Source organism: Euprymna scolopes, chromosome 2, assembly GCF_053919585.1.
Source record: "Euprymna scolopes isolate OS-2025 chromosome 2, ASM5391958v1, whole genome shotgun sequence".
Taxonomy (NCBI): Eukaryota; Metazoa; Mollusca; class Cephalopoda; order Sepiida; family Sepiolidae; genus Euprymna; species Euprymna scolopes.
Genome location: NC_136483.1, coordinates 62,506,555 through 62,519,583, shown reverse-complemented (window position 1 = coordinate 62,519,583; position 13,029 = coordinate 62,506,555). Strand labels below are relative to the sequence as shown.

The 13,029-nt window shown below is 28.9% G+C and overlaps 1 protein-coding gene across 7 annotated transcripts in view; it reads left to right on the top strand.

The window, feature by feature from the left end:
• The window catches only part of LOC145291555 (protein kinase C iota type-like), a 355,461-nt gene that overhangs the window by 324,084 nt on the left and 18,348 nt on the right, over positions 1 to 13,029 (top strand). The gene's annotated exons all lie outside the window — the stretch shown is intronic.

The following is a 13,029-nucleotide window of genomic DNA, read 5'->3' as shown; positions in this document are numbered from 1 at the left end:
TTACAAAATATGAATATAAAAATGTGTATGTCATGGAGTTTTATTTAGAATTCAATAGGGATGCTGTCATTCACCACTAGCTTCTAAAGTTGCCTGAAAACTGTATCAGGTGATGTCACAAGGAACAAAAATAAGGGCAGAAGGCGTATCCCCTTTCTTCATTGTGTTATATATTTTTAAAATTGGAACCTATCAAGATAATAAAAAGCTCAGTATACTAGATAAAGCAATTAAAGAAATAATAAAAATGATGAATGTAAGATTGAATAAATTGTAATATTTATTGATCCATTAAATTCAAACAAAGAATTAAAAGAAAAATTTTATGAGTGCATAATAATTATTTAGTCGTTAATATTAAGACACATTGAGTCATGTATTAATATTTTTATTTTCTTTGAGTTACTTAGCCAACATTAAAAACTCAAAACTACATAGATTTTGTAGTTTTATTTATTTATTTTCTTTAACAAAATTTTTTGTCATTATATAAAGTTTATTTTTTTGTTAGTTTCTTGAGAAATTTCACGTTGAATGTTAGCAAACTCTTGGGTATCATGTTACCCTGTTTATCATTGTTTTTTAAAGTACCTATGGTGGGGGTGGGGAAGGAATCCAATCTTGTCAGAAACTTGCATGGAGAAACAATGACTGTATTATTTATCTTTTGTAATTTATTATGCAATTATATTTAAAAAAAAAAATTTCTGTTGAAATATTAGATTTGGCACACAAAAACAAAACAAACGCTTCCAAAAATTTAAAAAATAAAAAAAAAATTAAAAAAACCCACCTCATCAATGAAAGAAATGTCCAAAATGAGCTCATCCTAATTTTTTTCAAGGAGTTGAGAGTGAAAGAAAAAGAGAAGGGACAAGAAGGCAAAAGTTTGCCCAGCAGAGCTGTCGATTGAAATCCAGACATATGAAATGTGAGTGGACACGGCTCTAAGATGCCATGAATTGCGCCCCCCTTTTTTTGTTGCCTTCATGGTTTCGGCTTTTCTTTCTGGGATGCATGGAGAGAGTGCTCTCCCTTGCATTTGAACCATCGCTTTACCAAATCTGTCTCAATATCTCATGGACCGTTACTAACAACTTTTTTTTTATTCCGTTTTTGCAAAAAAAAAAAAAAAAAAAGTTTGATTTCATCCTTAAGGATGTTTTTGCTGTTTACATGCATTTATACGATTGTTGATTTTGCTTGTTTTGTATTTGTGTGTGTTTGTGTGTGTGTGAATAAACATTATTTTTTAGGGAAATCCTAAAAATGTCACTGGTTACTATTTCAAAAAAAAACAAAAACTTCTCGAATATAATACTATTTGACAAAAAAATGTTTACTTTAATAATTAAAAAAAAAAAAAAAAAAAAAAAAATTCCGGTCCTAGTGCACTTATTGATTCATGCTGAAATAATATTATTTAGAAAGCTATTCTTAACATGGGGAGGGGAGGGTGTTTTATATCTATTCTGTACTTTAATCTGACTATTTAATATAAAAAAGATATCATAAAGCTTTAATTAAACTTGAAAATACTATTTAAAAAATAGCCCGGATCAGTAAGTACACTAGCACCAAAATCCCATTGTTTATCTATATTGACCCTAGGTCATTAATTAACATTATTACATTGTTTATCTGCTAGTAAAAGATTAAAAAATTGACCATTCCAAGCTGAGTGAAGCATTGTTGTTACAAAGGATTTTTTTTTTGACAAGTAAATTTCCAGAAAAAAGCTAATTTTTGGAAATATCTGTAGAATATACACATATCGTCCACTCTTTCTTTTTTTTTTTTTCCTTTTAAGAATTCCTTCATGACTATGATCCATCCCTCAGCTTAAAACAGTCATCTTGGAAATCTTCAACAAGCTTCTAAACAAGATATAGCCATATTAAAAATGGCACGGGTTATTAGCATAAATAAATAGCAAAAGCAAATTCCTTTTAATTAAATTAAGCATATTCAATCTTAAAAAAAAATGAACATTGAATATAATGGATTTATGTGATAAGTTGTTTAAAAATGTTGCCACGAAACATATTTTAAAAATTTTCCTAAAACTTAATGTTAACATTTTTTGTTTGTATAAAGAAAATGCTGCATAAAGGATTGATTATATTCATATTTCCAAACTAACAAATCTCTGAAGCAAAAACAAAATAACTTTCTGGTTTATAACTAACCAAGATTTCATGTCATTTTTAAGTCATTCAAAAATGATTTCTGTAAATATGATATAAAAGATTCTAATTTTTTCCTTAATCTCATCTTCAGTGGTATTATTATTTTTATCATTATTATTATTATTTTTATTATCATTATTATTTTTATTATTTTAATTACTATTATTTTGATCTTGAGAAATAATTAAATTGCTTAAATCGAAAGAATTTTTAGTTTAATTCAAATTTGTAGTGCGGTACCTTGGCCTTGGTAGCGGCCATCTTGGACAATGATAGCATCTTGTGGTATAGTTAAAAACCACACCAGCATTTAATATAAATTTGTTATAACAGTTAAGTTTTAGTGAAGGATGAAAATAAATGATACATACAGAAACATGCATGCATATAGAATGGAAATAAATGAAATATAAGAGAATAGAAGGGTCACCAGTTAGCAAGTGCTATCTAAAACATAAAAATTTTGTAAATGAAAAATGAAGAAAAACGAAAGTTTTTAGAACAAAGCATTTTTATAGAAGAGATAAGAATATAAAGGTTATTTTCAATCATTTATATATGTTTGAAGAAATTTAGGTTAGTATCAAAAGTCAATGTTCATAGTGTGAATATATGCATGTACAAATAGTATACATGTGAGTATTTGGCAACGTGGCATTGTGTATGTGTGTGCATTACTTGTTCTTGTTAGTGTGTGTGTAGCTATGAGTAGCAATTAGTTTCTATTTACCTGACTGTTGCTAGTATGTAGGAATATGCGCTTGAAATGGAGAAAACTTGTATGTGGGTCATTGAGTCCTTTTGCTTTGCCACTCCAGGCCTCCAAAGGGCATGAATGTGTAAAAAAAAAATGTTCTTGGGATCCTGTTCAAAGTGCACCCGCTTGAGGATTCTGGAGAAAACTAATTTTGTAGACCAGATCTTATAGGATTTTTTAAGTTTGCTCTGGCTTATTACTTTCACATGGATGTGTTACTTTTTAGGGTTTGAAGTAATTTTCATTGGTTGGAAAAAATTTTTAGCTCACACGTTTCTGTGAAACTTATTTGCTTTAGGGAATAAGGAATAAACAGAATTTTAATGAAGCAGAGAAAAAAAGAGTAATCAATTAGAGACAATTGCTTTTTAGTATTCGTAGGAATCACTTCTCAGTCTTACTACAAATTCAAAGAAACTTTTGTCATGTGGTTAATATGATTTTGTACAAAAAATGGTCAGGAAAAATAACGTTTTTACACTTTGGAGTTTTGATAGATGAAGATATACTATTTGACCAAGTTAAATACGCTGGTCGAATCTTCTTTCCATTCCAGCATATTCTTTCACCATGCTGATTACAGTGGCAGAATATGTATGAAGATATTGTCGTATCAACAATCTCATTGTTAGCAAGATTTTTTCCTATAACACTGCTACAATTATCTTGAGGGAATTTGGATCAGAATCTTTTTTTTGTTTTTAACCCCTTTTGAGATGCATTGACCACCTCTCTGCAATACAAGTATCTATTGCTGTTTGTTTTTTTTATTTGTTTAAGCGAGTTGGACTTCTATGGATTAAATAGAATATGTTCTGATATAACACTAAGCTACCTCGGACACCTTTTAGTAAGGTGTTCACCTCTACTCTAACTCACTCTGCTGAAATCAATTTCCCAACCCTAACTGCCTTTTCTTTTCTGCCTAACCTATTTTCCAACCCTATCAATTAGTTAGTCTCTCTTTTACCACAAAATAATCCTCAGGATCAGCTAAATATTTGTTAAATAAATAAAACTTTTTTTATTTGTTAAATTAAAAAAAAACTTTATAGAAACTTATAACTTAAATTTTTTAAATAATATTCTCCATCTTATAAAATAGTTGTCAAGTAAATATTTTTAAATGCATAATGACACGAATGTTTTCATTTTTTAATTTATTTAAATTTGTGACAATTAAATGCATTAAAATTATATTTTAATGATGAACAAAAGAATACAAAGAAAGTTTTTTTATTTTAAATAAATGTCGACGAGATGACCTAATTTCATTTTGAACCAAGTCATCAGATTTTTTTTTATTTTAGAGAAATCAGTTAATTTTCAAGTACTTGCATATTGATCTTTGGTGATTGGAAAGTCTCAATTTTTAAAATTTGAATAGGTGTAAAATTATTATGTAGATTGATCAAATCATTTTATTTATGTTTCTACTGCTTAAAAGTATCTGCATTTTGATTGGTCAATTTATTGACTTGGTTTGCATCCTCCCTCCTTTCTTTGTCATGATAAAAAAAAAACATAATACTTTGAATGTGACTAATTTTATCCATTTTACAGTCTGTAAAGCTTTAATCTTTGTTATTCTTTGACTAAAAAATCTTGGAATTATACTTTTTCAACAAAAGTCCGTCATGTCTGTATGGCCAGTTTTAACTTTTGCTTTTATTCTTTTATCCTCATTTTTTTTTTCATATACTAAAAGAACAGTTCAGCAAATAAAAATGTTTAAAAAACATGTTAAATCTGATGATATATTTTGATCTAACGTATTTGTAAGTTACAATGTATGCCCCCTCCAGAAAAAAAGTATTTCAGCATATAAAGATAAGTTCTTTCCCCAAGTTTTAATCTGTTGTTTATATGTATGAAAATTATTTACAAGTCAATATGAGGAAGTATTAAAATCTGCTCATTTGTAATTATGTAACTTAGATATCCCATTTACACTGGTTTTATATATATATATATATATATATATATATATATATATATATATATATATATATATATATATATATATATATCTTGGGGATACTCCACTAATGTAAATGACCTTAATATTGAATAATAAAAGCAATAAATTCAGTGAACCATGATATATTGATACAATTCTAGAAAGAATTTTCTTAACAATGTTTAACAATGAAGTATAAACATACCGAATAAAATTAAACCCATGACCACTATTTGAACATTCAAATAAAAAAAAAAACTAGGCAAACGCAGACATTTTCCCTTTCATAATATGATTAGCAAATAGAAAATATATAGAAATATAAATAAATGTTGAATGCACTGTATTTTTTTTCAGTCTGAGGAGTGATTTTTTTTTAATACACTGATAAAGAGTTCTCAAGAAACTATTGATACTTTGTATATTACGAAAATATGATTGAGGAAGACAAATAATCGTATGCTGATAAAACCTTTTTTTTTTTTTTTATGAAAGTTTGTTCTTTGTATTTACTAAAATGTATATGCCATTAAATTGAATTAAAAGCTCTCTCACATATACAGTGTAACTCTGATATAAGAGACCCGAATATAAGAAAAACGAATATAAGAGAGATTTTCTCTGGTCCCAAATTAGAGCTTGTGTTAATGTACAGTGTAACCCGGATATAAGAGAGCTGTACAACCCGGCGAAGATGTCTTATATCCGGATTACACTGATATATATATACACACACATGGGGGTGGGGCAGAAAGAATTGGAGAAATTTGTTAAAAGGAGACTTATCGGAATAATACAAAGCTCAACAATTGAGATGGAGAAGGAGAAAGAATAAACGACAATATAAAGATATATATGTATATATATATATATGTATATATGTATATATATATATATGTATATATGTATATATATATATATATATATATATATATATATATATATATATATATATATATATATATACTAATGCATATAAATTTGATTGTTCATTCAACAGGGAGATTACATCAATGAGGTGTGTGGAATATATATGCTCTTTATACCTAGATATTTTAAAGTCTAATGCTTCTCATCACAAGAGGAAAGAAGGTGCTAGATAACATTAGAAACGCTATTTTGAGTAAATAATTATATTTTGAGAGGAAGGGGGTTATTAAGTTAGTACATTTACTTAATTGTACAGTGATTAAAATGTTCAAAGTTTTACAGAAAGCCTTTCTGTTCAAAATGGTTTATGTTGTTTAACATTTCAGTTTGGTTTTATTTGCTCTTTTCATATGTAACAAATATTTCAATATTTTCTCTTTATTACCAGTGATTGCTCTTTTATTGTGTTTATCATCTCTTATTGTTTTAATAGCACTTTTGGTTCTTATCCAAAATTCCACTTGTATTAACAAAAAAAGACAAATCTGTATCATGTATCATGTACATACCAACAATGGAATGAAAATATCAGAATACTCCAAAAATCATGTAAATTGATCTACTAGTTTTATTTTTAAATAAAAACTCAAATTGAGTAATTGAAGAACGCCATATTGAAAACAAAGGCAGCTAACTCAACATAATTCAGATTTGTTGCAATACCTACGAATTCCCATTAATCGTTTGAAAATGATTTTATAAAAATAAAACTACTTGATCAATTTACATAAATTTTGGAATATATTTTCAGTTCATCATGGATACAGACATCATACAGATTTTTCTTGTTTAAGGGAATTATGGACAAGAATCACACTTTTTTGCTCATAATTTCAATTATTTTTTGGTTTATTTTACCTTTATTTTTACTGATACTATGTTCTTTTGAAACTTGGTTTAAATCAATTGACGTTTTAAATTTCAACTGAAACAGTTCTATTTCAAAATAATTATATATAATTTATATATAAGAGTGAGGGATCAAAATTTTAAAGATGATTAGTTGAAGCATAGCCTCGAGGTTGAGAATTACTGGTTTAAATGAAGAAAATTTTTTCAGTTTTATATACACTTTCTTTTCATTGTCCAAAAATTATCATAATATTGCCTTAGGAATGATAATGTATTTTATGATACCTTATAGTAACCCTACCTTGTAAAAAGGCACATATAAACATCCTTAGGAACATAAAAAGATGATACACACCTGAAATAATCATTTTCTCACACAAGATGTAGATGAATGCAAATCAATATGATTACCTTATGAAACTAAGTAATTTTTTATCCACATTTTTGTAATTTGCCGTCTCAAGTATACTGTATTTCCAAGAACTTCTTGCATTGGCTTAGTATTGGTGGTAAACATAAAATATTCTACAATTGCATCATACATATGTTTCAGTCCAGCTTCAGGGGTCAAACAAATCAAGTTTAAAGCAAAAACTGCAGGTTGATATAGGATTACCAAAATAATTTCAATAATATTCAAAAAGAAAATCATTTTTTATGAAAGTTGAATTTAAAAATAGCTTTGAGTTTGTTTGTTTTTTTTTTAAATTTATTTTTAGGGGTTGGAGGCACTTTAATACCACTGAGAAAAATATGAGCTCCCCTACCAAACCATATTTAAAATAACAACTTGTGTTTCGTGAATTGTTTACAATGGGCAATATTTCGACATTCAATAATCCCTAAAAGAATTGATATGGCTTAAAATAGACAAATTAATCATATTTTAAAATTAAATATTTCCTGTTTTCAAAATTGAGAAGTTTATTTTTTACTTATTCCTATAAAACATTTGGTGTTTGTCTAGAATTCCTCTTGTTAAAAAAAAAAAAAGAAGAAAATCTGCCTGATGTACTTACGTTATGTGAAACGAAAATATATTTTAAAAATCACATAAATTGATCTGATAGTTTTATTTTCAAATCAAAAAATCTAATTTAACCAGTAATCGTAGAGTGGCTGTCGTGCCCACCATTTTGGAACCAATCTTAACAAAAAGGGAGATAATTCCACAATAATTCAAACTTGGCATATTTTACGTTGTACTGCCTCTAAATTTCCATTACAAATGATTTTATTGATAAAAATACAACTATTTGATGAATTTACCTAATTTTTGGAATATATTTTCTTTTTGTCACAGTTATGTACGTTATACAAATTTTTCTTTATTTTTGATGTAGAGGGAATGTTGGATACGAACCAAACATTCTTTTATATATTCCTGTTGATCTCTCGTTCGTAACAATTTGTGGATTAAATTTTATGTTCATTTTAATGGATGTCTCTTTTAGTTCCTTGTTCAAATCTTGTTTAATTTTCAGTGTGAGTCAATTCTTTCTTATCTTGTCTTTTTACTAGAAGACCGTTCATCGTGCCTGCAATGCAAAACTCCTTGCTATCATTGGTGCTATTGCAGTATTAAAAAATGTGAAGGTACAAACCGTTCACTACTTTACCTTATTTGATTATTATGTCAACATTCTCTTTTATAAAATATCAAAGAAAACAGAAACATATGTGGTTGGTGGTTTGATTATAAGGGGGGAAACAATTCAATATGGACAAATTTCCAAAGGAATGAGTTTTGAATTTTCTCCCCTGGACTATAATGTACTCTCTCTCTCTCTTTCCACAAAATGGAACTTAAGTCAGCCCTGTTGGCATTCTCTGTAAATAAAACAATCCCCTCCTTAAGAAAGGGGAGGTAATGCCTAGTAAGGTGATTACCTGAAAAATATAAATTTGTATTTACCTGCTTCCTTTCTACTGGTGGCTCACGATTTGATAGGCTTTTATAAATAACCTGATACACCCCTAAGATTAAAAATAACCTTGTGTTACATACTGATTTGAGGCGGTGGGGTAAATATCTGCAGTATACTTTGAATCAATTTAACAAGTGAATTCATTGATGGAATTGCCTTCCTTGACTTGCAATTTCATTCCGTTATTTTTTGTTGATTATTATGCAATAAACATATCTTCTCTCCCAAAATCCAGATTTTGTTACAAAAGTTTTAAAAAAGAAAATGTAATCTAAAGCAAGACTGATACAAAGCAAAACAAACTTTTTTTTTCTATCCAATTTGTTTCCAGTTGATCTGGAAGTCCGAGGAGGCTGGATTTTATACAAAATCACAGCTGAAATATGTATGCATATATGTAGCCAATAATGTTTGTACAAATGAAAATATATTATATAAGGCTTATCTTATTGCTTTACTGCAGTTTCATGGTTCAATCAATCATCACAAATTTTCGAGCATTGTTATACATTTGAATACAAAGTTTGAATTCATATTCACGGGCATGAAAACGTTTTGGAATTTTTTAGATGAGGATTGATTGCTTGGATTATTCCGCATGGACTGATGGTGCAACAGATAAAGTATTAAGTAATAATCAGTTTCAATGACAGTCTTTTGGAGGTTGAAGGTTCAATCAATTCCCAGTACAGGCAATACTCAGAACATAATTAAGAATTACTTATGACTGTTGACTGATGGAATAAGATCAGTTTATCCCAACCCCTATGTATTAGATAAAGGGTTTGGTTTGAAATTTTATCCGGATTCAAAAGTTCAACAAGTTACACTTAAAGGTCAGAGGTTATGCCAGTCAAAATATGAGGATAATATTCAAGATAAAAACGGTATCCTGAGTAATGCACATAAAAACGTTCAGGGATTCAGTATAGCTGTGAAGCTCTATTAGAAATGATATTAAACCATTTGTGTGTGCCAGGTCTGCATATCATGTATGATCTATGAAAGATGAGTGCATTGAGTTTTGGCTTAAACTTTATTGTATTGGCTTGGCTGTTTGTGCTTATTTAATAAATCCAGTACTTTGTTAAAATGCTGTTTGTGTTTGATTATATCTTTGAATATCCCATTTCTTTGTTTTATTTGCCTACATTATTCAATATAGTGATTTATTTCCTCCGAATCGTGGAGGTCCTGGGTATTGCCTAAAAAGACATCTAGTGGTGAGGCCACATTTGAGGGCTGTGTAGAAAGTGGAGTTGCCTCTTAGTTACTAGATCTGGCCATCTGAAGATACTGGCTTTCTGGCCTAAACATTGATATTATTGTTTTTTTTTTCTTTCCCTTTTTAAAACTCAATCATGTTCTGCAAAGTCAAAAACAATTTTTTTCTTCAAAACAAGCAAACAAAACATAATGAATAAATATTTGAAGATATAAAGAACTTGAAGCATAAAATCATTTTTCCAAAATTACTGCTGGATTCAGCATTAAATAACGTGAAAATGGTTGATATGCTGTAGAACCAAACAACCACAGGAATGAAATAGAAATGTTCTTTCAATGAATCATTTCCAAATGGGTATTGCAATATTTTAGTATCAATTCAATGTTTAATGTGTCATAAAAGAAAGACTAAATTAACTCGTGTTGCTCTAAAGGTTTTCAAAGAATATTTTAGAAATATATAATTTAATGGTGCTCCTCCATAAATCTCCTATAAAAAAACAATGCAAAATCTTTATGATGTATGTACCCATTACGGAAAGAAAATAGCGCACAGCAAAAATCATGCGACTTGATAGTAATTTTATTTTAAAAGAAAATTAAATTTGATATTTAAGTGACAATCGATTATTTCAGCATACCATTTTGAAATTCATCACCAGTTAACTCCTTCTTAAAATAGCTCTTCAGAAATAGTTCAGAATCAGCCTTATACATCGTTCGTTTTAATGGCTGCAAATTTCCATCAATTGCTTAAAAATGATTTTATTTATAAAAATTAAACTATTTGATAAATTTACATAATTTTTGGTGTATGCTATTTTCTTTTCGTCATGGATACGTACATCATAATTTTTGTTTTGTTTTTCCTTAAAGAGGGAGTTATGATCAAGCACTGATTTAACTATTTATTTCTCTCCTTTAACCCATTGCTTGTGTTTGCTGAAAATGTGATTTTGATTGTGATGAGAATGCACAGTGAAGATCTTTGCTTTGTGGAGAATGCAGTAGTGCATAGCAGGCCTGTAGCTCGGACTCTATTTTTTTTTTTTTTTTTTTTTGATCAAGAGAATTATAGATATGTTACTTACCTATTTCCTCTTTGGAGAATGTTTTTATTAATTTTCTTTATCAGGCATCCCATAATTTGAAGAGAGTAGAAAATTAACGTTGGGTTTATTTTCAGCAGCCTCATAACTCTTGTTTCCCTTATTTTGTCGTTTATTCCTCACATTCCATGAGTGATGTTCTGTCAAAGGGGAAAAATTGTTTTTTGGATTCTGAATCTATTCAACTAACACTTACTGTTATCTAGTTTGTGACCTTGAAGTATTTTTCCTTTTTTTTTTTTTTCTTAGCTCTTTACATCAAGTGGCATTATGTCTTGTCTGGAGCAATTTTCATAAAAGAAAAATAAAAAGGGCAAAATTTTGGACAATGTTTCCATGAGGCACTCACTTTGTTTCAAGACATCACTTTTTTTTTTTTCTTTAATTGTACAAGAATAGATAACAAAAACATCAACACTTCTTGAGTAATAAAAAGAATCTGGATTTATCTGTGACTGTATTGAGCTTTTATTTTATCTACCATATAGGAAAGACTTGTTTGAGAATATTCTGAGAACATGTAATCCAAATGACAAAAGGATAATAATCAAGAGCAACACAACTCGTCCAAATCAAGCCTCCTACAAAAAAAACTTATGACCAAGAATTGAGCATATGTCATTCAAATAAATATACAAAGGTGAGACGTGTCGTTGGTTAAAAGTAAGTCTAAAAGAATAATGGAAAGCTGTAATAAGTGGGAAAATTAAAGTTTCTTATAACTGAACACATACAGGAAAAAGGGGAACCATATACCCCTTGTGGGGAGAAGTAAGAAATAAATTATAGGCAAAGAATAAGACAGCACAATAAAACAGTATGTGTTCAACGACAATGGTATTCTAAGTACAAGATTAAATACAATATGGAAACCAATTAATATAAATATCAGATCAATAAGAAAATTGCAATATGAGTAACAAAGTGTATATATATGGTTATGAAATGATTTTAACACTGAAGAAATTCATTGTATAATAAATGTGTGTGTGTGTGTGTATATATATATATATATATATATATATATATATATATATATATATATATATACTAGCAAAAGTATCCGTCATTGACTGGGTTCAAAAACAGCCTACAGAAAATGGACTTTATGAAAAGGAAGGGTTGTAAAGAGATAGCTTCGAATTTGACGGTATCAAAACCAAAGCAAAATATGATGAAAGTAAAAATAAAATAGATAAACCCCATAATTTATTATACCATACCTGTTCACACTGAAACACTTATCACAATATTCTGTGGATCTATATTAAAAAATCTTGTTAAAATTTGTGACATATTTCCATTCTATGGAGGTCAGGCGCGAACGAACACTCAATAATTTTATTATGCCATATTTCTTCAAACTGAAACATAATTATCAAAGTATACTTACGCAGATAGATATGAAAAGTCTTTATTAAAGTTTGTGTCTATTTCCATTCTATGGAGGCCAGGCACAAACGCAGACCCCATAATTTTATTATACCATCCCTATTTAAGTTGAAACATGCTTATCAAAGGATTCTTATGTACATCTATATCAAAAACCCTTGTAAACGGGGCGGGGGGTTTCTTCATTTTTAAATTTTTTTATTTCTATACTTTGGGGGCCAGGCGCAAACGCAGACCCCACAATTTTAATGAACCACCGTTCTGCCAGATCAAACATACCCATGTCTCGATACATCTTCTATCATTATATGTGATCAGTTTTCTATAATAGTCAACCATATAGGAGCCTATTTGTGACCAGACACACACACACACACGTTCAGCTTTATATTATAGATATATATATATATATATATATATATATTGTTGTTTTGGTTATTGCAACATTATATGTATGAAATTGCGGCATTAACACTGAGACGGATTTAACAAGCTTTCTCCGAAGGAGGAAGTTTCATGGGAGTATGAAATCACAAACAATAATTTTCTAATAATAGTAATACTACATAACTGCATATCTAGATTACCTATGGACTAGCAGTTAAAAATGTTGGTTAATAATCAGTTCTAAGTTCCTGTCCTCTGGAAGTTGAAGGTTCAATTCTAACTACATGAAACAATAATC